The following is a 14122-nucleotide window of genomic DNA, read 5'->3' as shown; positions in this document are numbered from 1 at the left end:
CAGCTTTGGCTTCCTCACAAGATGGTGGCTAAGTTCCTGTGCACAGAGAGCCCGGGGAAAGCCACGTGGGCTTTTCGGACAGAGCTTTCTGGGTTGTGTAGCATCGGATCTGTGACATTTCACTTGTTGAGATTAGCCACCAGGTTCTCCCTAATTCCAAGGGAGGAAAAATAGACTCCACTTTTCGATGGGGCGTGTCAAGGTTCTAGAGCACATGTGTCAAACACAAGGCCCGCGGGCCAAATCCGTCCTGCCAGGCCTTGCAATGTGGCCCACACTGTGCTGTCATCACTGCACTCCGCTGCGTTTCCATCACAATGACAGTTTATGACTGTTCAGTAAACCATTCGGCCCGCGATTTAGGCTGGATTTTAGATTTTGGCCCCTTTTCTGATTGAGTTCGACACCCCTATTCTAGAGGAGCAGGTGGGACTGGAAATACTGCTGTGCTCGTTTTTTGGAAAACTCAATGTGGCTCCTGGGCCCAGCTCAGAGGAAGCTCTTCCTCCACACAGGAGGACCTCCGAGGCACCCAGGGGTGACTTACAATGTCACTCATTTGGTGGACACATAGAGATCAGAGTGCCTACCTCATGCCAGGAGCATGGCCTCAGCCCCACCCCCACTCAGATCCTCCCCCGAAACCCTGGGAGATTTGCTCACGCTGAGGGAACTTTGGGTTTAATTCTTTCCAGCCTTCTGGGAAACATTGTTCTGGGTCATTGTGGCTACAGCCCAGAGAATAATTTCTCCCATCGGGGCCTGCTGTTGAATTGAAGCTTTATATTCCCATTTCTGAAAGGGCAGGCATACTGAGCAGTTTCTATTTACTGGGGGGAAAAGTTTTTGTTTTTTTTTTAAACTTATATATAGCTCTTATTTTTGTTGCAACCATGGGAATAAACAGGATTCCTCAGTAGGCAAGATGTTCTTGCCCTTTGGTGATTCTCAGAAGTGGGAGAATCTACTTGTGAATTAGGTCACTGTGGTACAGAGGACAGAGCTGGGAGAGTTCCTCTCACCTTGTTCTTTAGCACATGAGCATGCCTACTTCATACTTGTGGGCTAAAGTATCACTGGTTCCCAGATACCACCCTGGGAAATGTAATGAGCTGGTCATGACAAGTTGGTAGTATAACAATCACAATAATAACCTGTAAGTATCATATTCTAGGCATTGGGCTATTTTATGTCCTATTTCACCCTCTTAACAGTGTGGTGAGGAAGGCCCTAAAATTGTTTTCGCAGATGAGGAGACTACTTACTAAAGCTCAGAGAGGTTAAGTGATTTTTCCAAGGGCACACAGCCAGGTAGTGGTGGGACTGGAGTTTGAATCCAGGCCTTGGACTGCAGAGATAGTGCCATGCAGATAGTAGGCCTGGCAGCTTAAAGGGAGGGACAGGAATCAGAGTCTAGCAGATTCTGGGTGTCGGGTGCCTTTCATTGGATACCAAACACTCCTGCTGCTGCCTCAGTCTCCTCATCTGGAAATGGGTGATGTAAAGCCCAGCATAGTACTCCAAACCCAGTGGGCATGCGATTCATGTTTGGGGAGTCTCCTTTCTTTTCTCTTTCCTTCGTAATTTGCCGTGAGCTGCCCCATGGAGGGAGCCTTCCTGCCCGGCAGTAGCAGGGCGGCCAGCATGAGTTTCTTACCCGGGGCTGCCTACAGTCCCCGGTTCCCTAAGCTCCTGCCGGATTCCAGGATTCCAATCCCTCTCCACGGCGATTTTCATTGGGAGAACTTTAAATGATTTTATAAAAACTGCAAATGTACAAGGTAATTGAGTCTTCTGTTTTATTACCCCGAGCTGCCTGGACCTGGCCTGGCCTCCTCCTCACTCACGGAGCCACCGGAATAAAGTTGGAAGTGTTTGCGCCGGTAATATATAGGACTTAATTAACCTGGCCTTTTATAGCATTTCCAATGGAGGGCTGGAACAAACTTCGAGGCAGTTTGAGAGAAGAGAAGGGGGGCCCGGGGTGGGAGTGTGTGTGTATGTACAACCCTCGATGTGTTTTTCCTCCAGTTCTTTTCTCTAGTACTTTAATCAGCATTTAATGGCCCAGTTCAAAATCCATCATTCAGACCCAAACACTGGGAGGAGGGCCGGAGGGGAAGCCTGCTTCCTTCCCCCCTTCCCAAGCCTACAGCAGACCATCGATCGATCGGTCAGGGAGTCCAGCCACACCAGCCACATTCCCAGACATTCCCAGCAGAGGCCAATCCTCTTCCTCTCAGGTAGGAGACACTGAAGGGACATTAGCAAGCATATCGCTAATACCAATTCCTACTCAAAGGCAAACCAATTTAAGAAGTCTTCAATGAGATCTTGTCCCTTTCCTGGTACCCAAGGCCAAGTTCATCTCATATCCTGCCTACCTTTCCCCATCTACTTCCCGACATTTCCACTCCCCCTCTCTAGCACGAAGCCATGCCTGAACTGAGCAGCCTTCTACACCAGCCTAGGAAAAAGTGACTCATCGAAAAAGATCCACATTCAATACAGGGGGACAGGTTTATAATGGCCAAGGTCCCTTCATGCCTTATAACCGTTATTTTAGGGAGACTTCCAAGCAAGGGCGGGCAGGGTAAGTGCCTCTCACCAGCTGCCTGCTCAAACCATCGCTCCCCATTCCATCGCTCCACATACCATGGCTCATAAATCCCGCCCCAGCGCTACTGCCGAGTGGTTACATCATCCCTGAACCTCATGCAACAATTCGATTTGGAAGTAAAAAGGCAGGTGTTAATTGACTCACTCCCTCTGCCCCTTTGTGGTGCTCCTGACCCTCGATAGCTTTTAACCTCACAGTTAATAAAAGTTTGGGGCCCAGCCTCAGCACAGTTCCTCATTCATCCTTTCATAACGTCAGCAAATTCTTACTGAGTGACTGTAATGCACAACTCATTGGCCGGTCCCCTAGGGGAGAGGGTTGGTTAGCGGGTCAAAGATGAGCTAGAAGCATGTTATGTCTGAGGAAAGCTCCTGTTGATGCTCATAAATTATGCAGATTTGGGTGGCAGGTGCTGTGGGTCCCCAGAGAAGGTCTGGTGCAGCCTGGGTTTTAGGGGGGTCTCCAACTCTTGATTGACCGACCACTCTAGTTTGTTTGCTTAGCACCCATCTCTCCCTCCAAGAGCACCCAGATTCTCCTTTGGGGAGCCCACTCTGTTTCGTTAAGTGTGTGTGGTTTCAAATGGGGTTGAATGTCTGAGGTCCACAGGAATCAGCCCAGGACTAGAACTAGCCAATCAGAGCAGGTCAGCACCCAGCTGTGGTGATTAGTTCAGTGATGAGCATGGGACTGGGTGAATGGAACCTGGTGCTGCCATTCTTACTGACAACAAGCTCTTTTTTTCCATTGGGGTTTGCCAAAAATAGGCCTGGTGCTGCTAACTACCATCTTGCTTGCGCTTAGGAGATGCTTCCTGAGCCTTCGAGGGAAGCTATCCCTTTCAGAAGCCTTAGAATGACTTCTTGCAGGAGAGCCTTGGGCTTGGCTCCAGACCACGCTGTCTCAGGCACCACACTCCGCACCTGCTGGTTTTCATGTGTGCGTGTCAGCCCAGGTCCAAGTGACCCTCTGTCTACTTCAGCTAGTCTGTGCCCAGGAAGAATTTGAAGGAAAGCAGAGCTGAGAGATGGAAAGAAAAAAAAAAACTGGATCCAGCCCAGCCTAAGGTTGAAAACCCCTGACACTTTCACCCAGCGAACAGTTCCTGCTTTTCTTCTGTATGAATCAGTTTCCTGAGAATTTCTGTTGCTAATCCAGGCCCTGAGTCCCAAGCTTTTTAGGAACAGGGACCAGTTGGAAGCCATCCTTTCCCTCCCTCAACTCAATGGTGGGCCAAAAAGTCAGGGGCCTCTTTCTGTTTTCCCGCTTGGGATAGACTTAGGGCAAGAAAGGGTCAGGCCCTGGCAAAAGGGGTGCTTGGAGCACATAATTTTAGGGTGCTCCTATGAAGGCCTGCACTTGTGTGACGCTGAGAGTGAACGTCTCCTTACATCTTGTACTCGCGGTTCCTCTCTTCTCATCCTAGACCTGGCCCTGTTCAGGTTGCTGAGTGTCACATCCATGTCTCTAGATCTAGCGTGAAGAATTCAGAGGTGATTGCTACTGTCTTTCCTCCTCCAGAGGTGGGCTCGGCTCATTCTCTGGGCCTTGAAGGATAATGTTCCATAAAGGACTGTTCTGGGGCTTTACCAGGTCAAACCAGAGCAGAATTTAGTGCAACTCATTCCAGCCCAAGCATTCTTTAAAGGGGTAATCAACCAACAGTATCCATGTTTGAACAGAGGCTCCGGCACAGATAAATCAATGGAGAGTCTTCAAATTTAGGGCTCAGACTCATTTGGGACACCTAATCAATTTATGATTATTACTTTATTTGTGTTCATCCAGGATTTGACTAATCTTAGGATGAGATGATATTCTTCCTGAGTACAGACTGGTTGAAGGTAGACTGAGAGTCAGGTACTCGGAGTTGGGTAGACTCCCACCGGGACAATAAACACAAGTGAAAACCAAGAGCTATGCACTGTGGCTCAGGAGACAGCAGTGACCTAGAGCCAGAAGCTCCCCCTGGACCACAGCAGCTGGTTGTGTGTCCTCAATACAGCTCTTTGCTTCTATGACATCCCTTACTTCTATTTGGAGGGACAGGCTGTGCAGGATGAGCTTTAGCGACAGAAAGATCCGGTTACAATCCCAACTCTTACTCACTTGGGCGAGACCCACTCGGAGATTTGTTTCTTATTATTATTCCGCAGTGGGAACCATAAAGGTGCTTTCCTCTCAGGGTCGTTTTAAGATTCAATGAGATAATGAAGTGTTTAGCACAGGCCCTGATATAATGTCGCAATTAATTATTATTGGTGTTAATGTTATTCTATTAAAAAAAAGAGGGCATGTTAGAAGATCAAAAGTATTGCCAAGAGCTGAAGTACCAATGCTAGATCTAGCCCCAGCCCGCTGAGAACAACCATTGTTTTCAGGGCATTTAGAAGCCATTGCGAACTGAGCACCTACTATGAGCTCTCTGGGGGAAGAACCCAGTCCGGCCTTTTCAATTGTAAGGGGTCCTTAACACCTTCAGCTCATAGCAACATCTCTACCAGGATTCTTCTCGCACAGTGGTCTCCACTTCCCTTCCCTTTTTCTCAATGGATCTCTCCCTCCCTCCCCCACACACTGCCCAGAAATCTTACAAAGAACTCTGAACCCCTCAGATATACACTCTGGTGATCCTTAAACCATATACTACCTGGCATTGATCATTTCCTTTCAGCTGCTTGTCCTTTCCCCCATTAGATTATCAGTACCTTGAAAGCAGGGACAAGTCTTGAACTTCCTGGCGTCCCTATAAGTCTAGGTATAGAACAGATCCTTAGTCATCAGTATCATGACATTGGGTGACTGGATCCAGCCCTCTCTCAGGCTTGAAAACCTCTGAACTTTCACTTATGTGAGTTAGTGAACAGTTCATGCTTTCCTTCTGAATGAATCAGTTTCTTTAGATTTTCTGTTGCTAATCCAGGCCCTGAGTCCAAGCTTTCTAGGTACAGGCACCCGTTGGAAGCCACCCTTTCTCTTCTTCACCTCAGTGGTGAGCCAAGAAGACAGGGGCCTCTTTCTGTTTTTCCCTTTGGGTTAGAGTCAGGGCAAGGAAGGGTCAGGCTGGGTACTGTGCCTTGGTCTGGGGGAGGACGAGAAAGGGCACTGGGGAATGAAGAGGCCCATACTCTTTGTGGAGAACTGGAATAATGGACAGTTCTTTCTGAGGCGGTAGCAGTCAGAAAGACCTGGGTCGATCCGTTGCCCAAAGCCCATCTCAAGGCTGCAGCCACCCTGGGTAGCCAACCGGCCTCCCCACCAGCCTAGGGCTACAACTGAACAATGTTGGTTCCTTAATGAAAACAGCACCACTGCCAAGTCCTAACTCGGCTGGAGAAATAGCCCTGCACCCCTCGATCCCATTAACATCTCACACCTTAATGCGGCCATATTTTTGGAAAGCCAATATGAGCTGAGTAGCTCATTGGTATGCAGCTCCGGGTGGGGTTGGGGCTTGAGGGAGGAGGAGCACTCTGCAAAGGGGGTGTAATTAAGGCTCAGAATGTTCGATTTATGCCCCACAAGGAGGGAATTTGGGGGCAGGAGGACAAGCGAGATGGGCTTGTCCAGAGGTACTGAAGCCTGGCTGTCACTAAGAAGTCCCAACATGGCTCCCATCGTTGCTACCCCAGCCCCCCACCAAGGAGGGCCACCCACTCACCCTTTGGGTCCCTAACTTCGCATTTCCCAAGCAGACCCTATCGTAGCTCCTCTCAGATAAAATACATCATCATTTGCTCCATTAGAAAATAAATGTATGGCTATATTATGGGATTTGCATTCCATTACCTTGGTTTGCATGCCATAAAACATTTATTACACCCTTGGGCTAAAGTCTTAATAATGACTGGGTGCGAGGCACTAATGTGGTGCTGGGCTGCTCTGGAGCCAGAGATTAATGCCTTTTGATGTCGCCCAGCTAATAGTCCTGCTCACCAATCTGTCCCATCAGAAGACATTAGAGTCAGGCCCTGTGTGGGGGTGGGAGGCCGCTGCTCAGCATCAGCTGGGAGTCAGGGCTGCCCCTTCCTGCCCCGCTACCTGCTCTCATTCAAAACGGCCAGAAGGAAGTCTTAGAGCCCTCCCTCTTCAACTGCCCCATTACACATCCCCAGCCCGCCCATAATCCCTCCTAGCCTTGGGCAAATCCCCTTCCTGGGCACAATGAAGTTACACTGAGGGGTTTAAACAGCTGTTTTCCTGCCAGACCACAGCAGCAGCAGCAGTAACTTCTGCCAGGGTGCATGAACACACACACACACACACACACACACACACACACACACACACACCCCTCCCTGCTGCCAGGCTTGCCCCATTCAGTTTCCCATGGCGGCCCAGCAATCTGGCAGAGGAGTGTCTGAGGGTACAGAAGAGGTGGGAGCCCTGAGAATAAGGTGGGACCTAGGACCCTGTGCAAGGTGAATATGGAGGCACCTTTCTAAAGAGGAAGCTTGGTGGACAGGAGGGCAGATGGGCAGAGTTCTCTGCAGTCCCTTCACGGACCCTACTGGCCTCATCCCCTCTCCATTCCCGGCACCTGCTGAGATGACAATGGAGACAGAAGTGAAGGGGGAAGCTCTGTACAGGATGAGAGTAAGCATAAGATATAAGTTAGCATGACATAGGAGGGTTAACATACTGAGCAAAGGGCATCTTTCTATGGATGATAATATAGGACATTATTCTACAATAATATAGTCTACTCTAATAACACAATGCATGGGAAGCCACCTTGTTAGGCTGTTTCTGGATTAGGGGGAGGTGCAGGAGATGTTTAGTGAGACTGATGTTTTAAAAATGAGGCCAAAAAAGGACCTAAGTAGACACTTTTTGAAAGAGGACACACAGTAGGCCCTGAGACATATGAAAACGTGCTCAAAGTTATTAATCACAAGTGCTGGAGAGGATGTGGGAAAAAAGGAACCCTTGTGCACTGCTGGTGGGAATGCAGACTGGTGCAGCCACTGTGGGAGACAGTATGGAGTTTCCTCAAAAAGTTAAAAATGGAACTCCCATTTGACCCAGTAATCCAACTCCTAAGACTATATACCAAAAAATCAGAAACACCAATCAGAAAGGATATGTGCACCCCTATATTCATAGCAGCACAATTTACAATTGCTAAGATTTGGAAACAGCCTAAGTGCCCATCAGCAGAGGAGTGGATTAGAAAACCATGGTACATGTACACAATGGAATACTATGTTGCTGAAAAAAAAAAAAAAAAAAAAGGAACTCTTACCATTTGCAATAGCATGCATGGACCTGGGGAGCATTATGCTAAGCAAAATAAGCCAGTCAGAGAAAGATAAATATCATATGATCTCACTCATTTGTAAAATATAATGAACAACAGGGGTTGGGGGGGGGGGCAATGGTAAGATATATACACGGATAATAATTTAATTTAAAAAAATAAAAAACACCAAAAAAAAAAAAAAAGAATATAATGAACAACATAAACTGATGAACAAGAATAGAACCAGAGGGGAAAAAATATCATATATAATAAAAGCCCAATATGCCAAGTGTCTGGTCAATCAGTCGGCCATTCAACCAATCAAAATGTAATATGCTAATGATATGCTAAGGCTGCTCAACCACTTGTTATGATGTGCACTGAGCACCAGGGGTCAGACCTTGATCAGTAGGTTCGCTTGCTGCTAGGGCCCGGCCTATCAGGACTGAGTGAGATGGGCTGGACATACCCTGAAGCCCTCTTATAGTCCCTCCCAGATTGGCCAACCTCCTGTGTCCCTCCCTGGCCCTGACCATGCATTGGTAGGGTCCCTTGGCCTGGCTGGGACTCCTGGAGGGATGTTGGAGAGCCAGTTTCAGACCGATCAAACAGGAAAGGCAGAGGGACCACACTGGTGCATGAATTCGTGCACTGGGCCTCTAATTTTAGAATATAATAGAAGTAACCCTGTTATTTTCAGATTTTTAATATTTCCTACAACTTTTGTGATATTATATTATTTTTGGTAATATATTTAAAATCCTTTTTAAAAATATTGATGTTTATTGTATGTAATATTATTACATTTTAAATCATTTTTCTTGAAATATTAATGTGTATTGTATGTAAAGGGCTAATTATTTTGTATCTACAATCTGGTAATAGATTTTTTTATATATTGTAAAAAAAATAAGATAAAATAGTTTTAAAAAAATAGATAAAAATGAGGCCAAGTAGTAATAGTGTGAATTTAATTTAACCAGAGATAAATTAGTGAAATTCCTTCTTGCTGGGACCTCCTGGCAAGGTGGGCCACCCGGCACCATGTGCTTCTATAGGAATGGCAGTAAGGCTGGTCACTCAAACCCAGGCCTTCGGACTCCCAGGCCAGCACTCTCTCCAAAGCTCATGACCACTCTTCTCCCTCTCTGGTGGGAAGTGGCAGCACCAACCACCTCCCAACAGAGTGCATTCAGGACTTCTTTCATTTCTGCTCTCACCTGGGAAACCACCTTGCCATCCTTCCCGGCCCTAGGATAGCACCAGCCTTCACTCTTTGCTCCAAGACTGTGTGTCTCACCTCACAGAAGCAACCTGATGAGCCTCCGCTGCTTCAAGCACCGTTGTGTGGGGCCTCTCTGAGCACAGTGGCAGGGAGAGACCAGGCTTTGTACTGCGGTGCTGGGAGGGCTCCCTGACTGCGGCCAGAAGCAGGGAGCCCAGGTGGATGCCTCTGTTGGACCAGGAATGAGGCCATGGGCCTGGGCTGGTGCAGGAATGGGAAGGGAGAGATGAAGGATGAAGCAATACAGAGAAGACAAAAAGAGGCCAAGCACAAAAAGGGGCCAAGCTGAGAGGAGATGCTGGAGCCACCTTAGCCGTGAGGAGAGGTTCTTGGCAGGCTGTGGGGCCAAGGGTGCGTTTGGACATTTGTGGGGACGTTTTGTTGTCACAGTGCTGGCATTCAGTGTGTATGCGTGTGCGGGGAGGACCTAGGCGTGCTCTCTGGGCACGGTAATGTGTATGCAGGCCAGTCCCATGCCGTGAACAATTCTCCCACTCTGAACATCCCCAGCGAGTGTTCTCAACAGCCCTAGGGGGCCTCATTTGCTTACATGATGAACTAACTGGGCCACAGTGCACAGCCCGCACAGCCATCAGAGAGGCCCTAGGCTTGACAGCGGTCCCGGTGGACCAGTCTGTAGACAAGGAGCTGGTCTAAACCCAGCTCAGCTTTACCTATAACCGCAGAGTGTTTTGTGTGGCTTTAATAGACACGAAATTTTCTAGGATCGCACCTCCTGTGTTGATGGAGGGAGAGCTTTGCTCTGATCGGTACAGAACCTCACCAAGAATTGTTCACCATTTCAGAAACTGCTGTCCGTGTGGGCACATCACTCCCGGCTCCGTGAGTCACCAGCACCCGCCCCCCACTGAGGCAGGAGGTACCGACGGCTGTCCCATCACGTGGTTTCATATTCAGGGGTAAGTATTCAATGTGTTCGTTGCTGCTGAGTATTTACATATGGAAATACGTATTATTTTATGGTAACTTCCCTTTGATTTCTCCTTTATATTACTGTTAGGTCAATATATTGATTTTTTTTAAAAAAATTATGTGGCTAGGTTGGTTATATTATCTCTGCTTTCCATCCTGGGAAAGCAAATGGGGTGTGACAAACCTGGTAACAGAAGGAGGCTGGGGTCTTATGGGCCGAGGGCTATGGTCCGGAGAATTCCAGCTTCAACAACTTGGCAGGGAAGCCCCGTCTGGCCACTTCTGTGCCACAGCCCCACCTGACACCCAGTGTTCTCCCCCCTTTAATGAAGCCCTTTGGGGTCACAGCGTCCCAATAAATATGCGAGCTCCCCAAAGACTTGAGGAGGTCACCATGGATGGCCCTGGCCAGGTCTTGTGGGGACACAGAGAAGGGCATCCACTGAAAAGTCATGCAAAGTCCGGAACCCCCCGTCACGCAGCTAGAGAGCTGGGTGAACGGAGAGAACGCAGACTCTAGAATAGAGAGTTCACATCACAGTTCACACCAGAGAGTTCCACCGTTCATCAAAGTGAAAAGTGATCAGGAAAAAAACTAGTGGGAAATCTGCAAAAACAACAATGAGGCACCCAAATTCTGAGGCTTTTGAAAAACAAGTTATTGAACATCTAAAGCAAGATATGTTGAAGACCAGAGAAGAAAATCTGATGTGGGGATATGGTGGTTTTAAAGTGGCATCTGCAGGGGGAGAGGCATGCTTCGTAACCGAAGGCTGGCCACCCAGAGGCAGGGCTCCTAAGTGAGGGGGTGACAGCACAGACAGGTGACCCAGGGGAGCATGGCTCCTCCGGAGGAAGGTGCTGCACTGGTGATGCCCAGAGGAGGACCCACCTTCCTGAAGAGGGCTCCTGGGTCTTAACCCGAAGCAGACAATGGGCTTGGGCCTTGGAAGGAAATAAGAAATGCTGGGTCTCCAGTTATTTCTAGGGGTCCCCCACATGGATGCAACAATTCAGTTATGCTCTTAAGGACAGAAGAAAGAGAAGTGGTTAGGACAGACACATGCTGCACTGTGGGGAAGAGGGATTTTGTGTGTGTGTGTGTGTGTGTGTGTGTGTGCGCGCGCGCGTGCGCGCACTTCAGTTGAGAGGAAGTATAATACAAAACACAACCCAGTGGGGGATATGTGGGCGTCAGGATTCCTAAGGTATCACTGGGGTCCAGGCTCAGGAGACTAAGTTCCTATCCTAGCCCCACCACTGGTAGCTGGGTGGTTTTAAGCAAGTTACTTAACCTCTCTGTGCTTCAGTTCCCCCCAAATGGGGATAACATTATGGCTTCACTGGGCTGTGAAAATTAAAAGAGTTAATATAGCATGTGAAAAGGCTTACCATAGTGTGTGGCATACGGCAAGTGCTCAATGCATGTGTCCTGGCACTGTTATTACTCCTGAGAAAGGGCCACGTCTTATCGGCTCCCACTCCCTCCTTACTGGTTAACCAGTGAAGGATGGCTTTGGGAACAGGAGGGAGGAGAGGAGAGGCCGTGGTGGTGGTGGTGGTGTCACATATGCGCGCCCCCCAATCTCTCCGGAGAAGCCAAGGCGGGGAGGTCAAGTGCCCTGATCCTGGTCTAAGTCCACTGTTTAGAGTCGTTAGAGCTCTGGAAGTGGAATGAGCTGAGTGGGGGACAAGGTGACAGTGTCTCAGTGCAATCTCTCCCCCTAAAACATGTTAGTTAGAGAACCTGGCGCTCAGGTGGGATACTCTCTGGTTTTCTCTCTTGTGTATCTACCATTGCTCGACAGCAATCCTACTGAGAAGAATTCTAAATCCAAACCTGGACGCAGGAGAAAAGACGCCAAGATCAAAGTGGGAGAGGTTTGCCTGGGCAAGCGTCCACACTGGCTGGAGGGGAAGGAGCTCAGTCAGCTCACAGTGGCCTCGCCTGAGATAGCCGGGGCTCGTGGGTGAGGCAAGGTGGGGGAGCCTGCCCCCGAGAGGCGGGCAGCCTGCCTGCTCACTCTCCTCCACAAGGCTCACAGCCCTGGGCGCACCACCCCACTTACCCTCTCTGCAAATGCCTTAGAGGGACACCCCGGGGGAATTGTGGGCATCATAAGCCTTTAGGACAGGCAGGGGTCCTTGGGGTTATAGTGGACACTGTCAGTGCCCACCCCAACCCCTTTCCCTTATCACAACATGGCTCGAAACCTGTCCCAGCTGCCAGCATTTGCAGCTTTTTTTTTGCCTGAGAGCTTTCTCCGACCACCGGTGCATCTTGGAAGCAGTTCTTCACCAGTGACCTACAGGGTCGTTGTATGACTAGCCTCGCTGCTTCACCCCATGGATGGGATGGCTCTGAGATGTACCTTCTAGGTTGTCCCGGAGAGTTCTACCATGGGAGTGAGCTCCAGGGACCCCCAGGGCTAACTCATTTAATAACCCATCCCTTCTCAGTTTCCCTGCCCTTTCTGATTCACTTCCCGGCTCCTGGGGTCACCACCTGCCCAAACCCTCCTCTCACCAGTGTCTGCCTCTCCACACCAACACAGAGGTGATCTGGCTGAGCCACTTTGTCCGGCTGAAGCGAGGTAATAGCTGGAACACGCTTGTCCACAGGCGCGGGGTGGAGCAGGTGCCCACCTAGCAGAGCCCATACACGGCCCAGAAGGAGTCAGAACGTTTGCATCATTAGCGAGAAGGCCCCTCCGCCCTCGCCGGGGAAATCTTGTGGCTCTGTGATGAGACCTCCCTCCGGCTTCTCCCTCACCAGCCGTCTGTTCCTAATAACCCCACCCAAGCACCCGGGCCTCTCTGACTTGATAGTGCAGGACGCTGTCACTGGAAATTAATTGCAACTAATTAAAAATGATCCGGTTAGGACAACTGCACAATGGCGCTCCGGAGACCGCTTCATTCCCTGAGGTTTGGTGGTGCTTGCGGCTGCTTGCAGCCCCCGGTCGGCCGGACGGGGCCATACATCATCGTGTCATTTTACATTGTTATTCCTCTGAAAGCAGCAATTTAAAGGAGTCTCAGATGAACCTTGAGCAACTTTGCACTAAAAAGAAAAATGTTACTGTCCAAGATCCGTAAAAGGTAACGTATAGGCTCAAAGAAGCCGCTTGACGTGAAAAGCGGCCTCAAGTTTGGGCCGAGATTTGCATATAATATACGATGCTGCGGTGAAAGGGCCCACGGAGCGCGCACCGGCTGCAGAGCATCAATCCTCAGCCCCTTTGTGCAAACTGGGTCACCGACGGCTCCTGGTTATTATTTTATCCCCGCCATTCCTCATGCAGGTGACAGGGCGGCATCTGGCCCCCTGGATTCCAGGGCTGCCATCCCTGCCCCTCATTGAGTGGAAGATCCGGGGTCCTGCCCGACTCAGATGCTGAAAGCGTTTGCCAAGTCCCAAGTTGGCCTTGCCAGTTTCCGAGCTAATCCCAGGAGTGGCATCCTATTAGGACCAGAGGCCCTCTACCCACTTAGAAAAGGCCCGCCAGGCCTGGAGCCGAGGCAGCGAGCCCTGCCGAGCCGCTGAGCAGCCGCCACACCTCACTTCAAGGGAGCCAGGCACATCGAATGAATTTTGGTCCCATGTCCTTGGGCTACACATCTCTCCAGTCAGGCCACCTGCTGCCCCATCTTGCTTCTGTGGTCTCCACAGCACCCTCTGACCCTCTCCACATCAACAGAGCAGGGGAGAAGCAGGCATGAGGCCAGAAAGGGGTATGTCAGAAAAGCACCTTCCAAAAATAGTTTTCTAATGTTCAGGCTCATGCAGCAATTAAAAAAAAAAAAAAAAAAGGTAACCTTCAAGGGTAGCAACAAAAATAAGACACCTCAGCAAAACAGAAAAAGGAAAAAGTTCAAAAATTAAAAATCAAGGTCTTCAAAAAGAAAGGTCCAGGAGTTGTATAAAAGACTATGCAGATAAGATGAAAGGAAAACAAACATAGCAAGCAGATACGCACACAAAGTTTTATGAGATTGCTGAAATTTGGCTCTGGGCTTCCAAGCAGTCGAAGCAAAAAGG

At 49.2% G+C, this 14122-nt stretch overlaps 1 long non-coding RNA gene across 1 annotated transcript in view; it reads left to right on the top strand.

Annotated features, from left to right (window-relative positions):
- Positions 1-10066, top strand: part of LOC123652362 — a 70143-nt gene extending 60077 nt beyond the window's left edge. Inside the window, exon 3 of the long non-coding RNA XR_006741658.1 lies at positions 9954-10066. This is a non-coding gene — a long non-coding RNA (uncharacterized LOC123652362). The remainder of the gene's footprint in view (positions 1-9953) is intronic.
- Positions 10067-14122: the final 4056 nt, after the last annotated feature.

The sequence above is a fragment of the Pipistrellus kuhlii genome, unplaced genomic scaffold (genome assembly GCF_014108245.1).
Source record: "Pipistrellus kuhlii isolate mPipKuh1 unplaced genomic scaffold, mPipKuh1.p scaffold_m20_p_15, whole genome shotgun sequence".
Classification (NCBI taxonomy): Eukaryota; Metazoa; Chordata; class Mammalia; order Chiroptera; family Vespertilionidae; genus Pipistrellus; species Pipistrellus kuhlii.
This window is presented reverse-complemented; position numbering and strand designations above follow the sequence as displayed.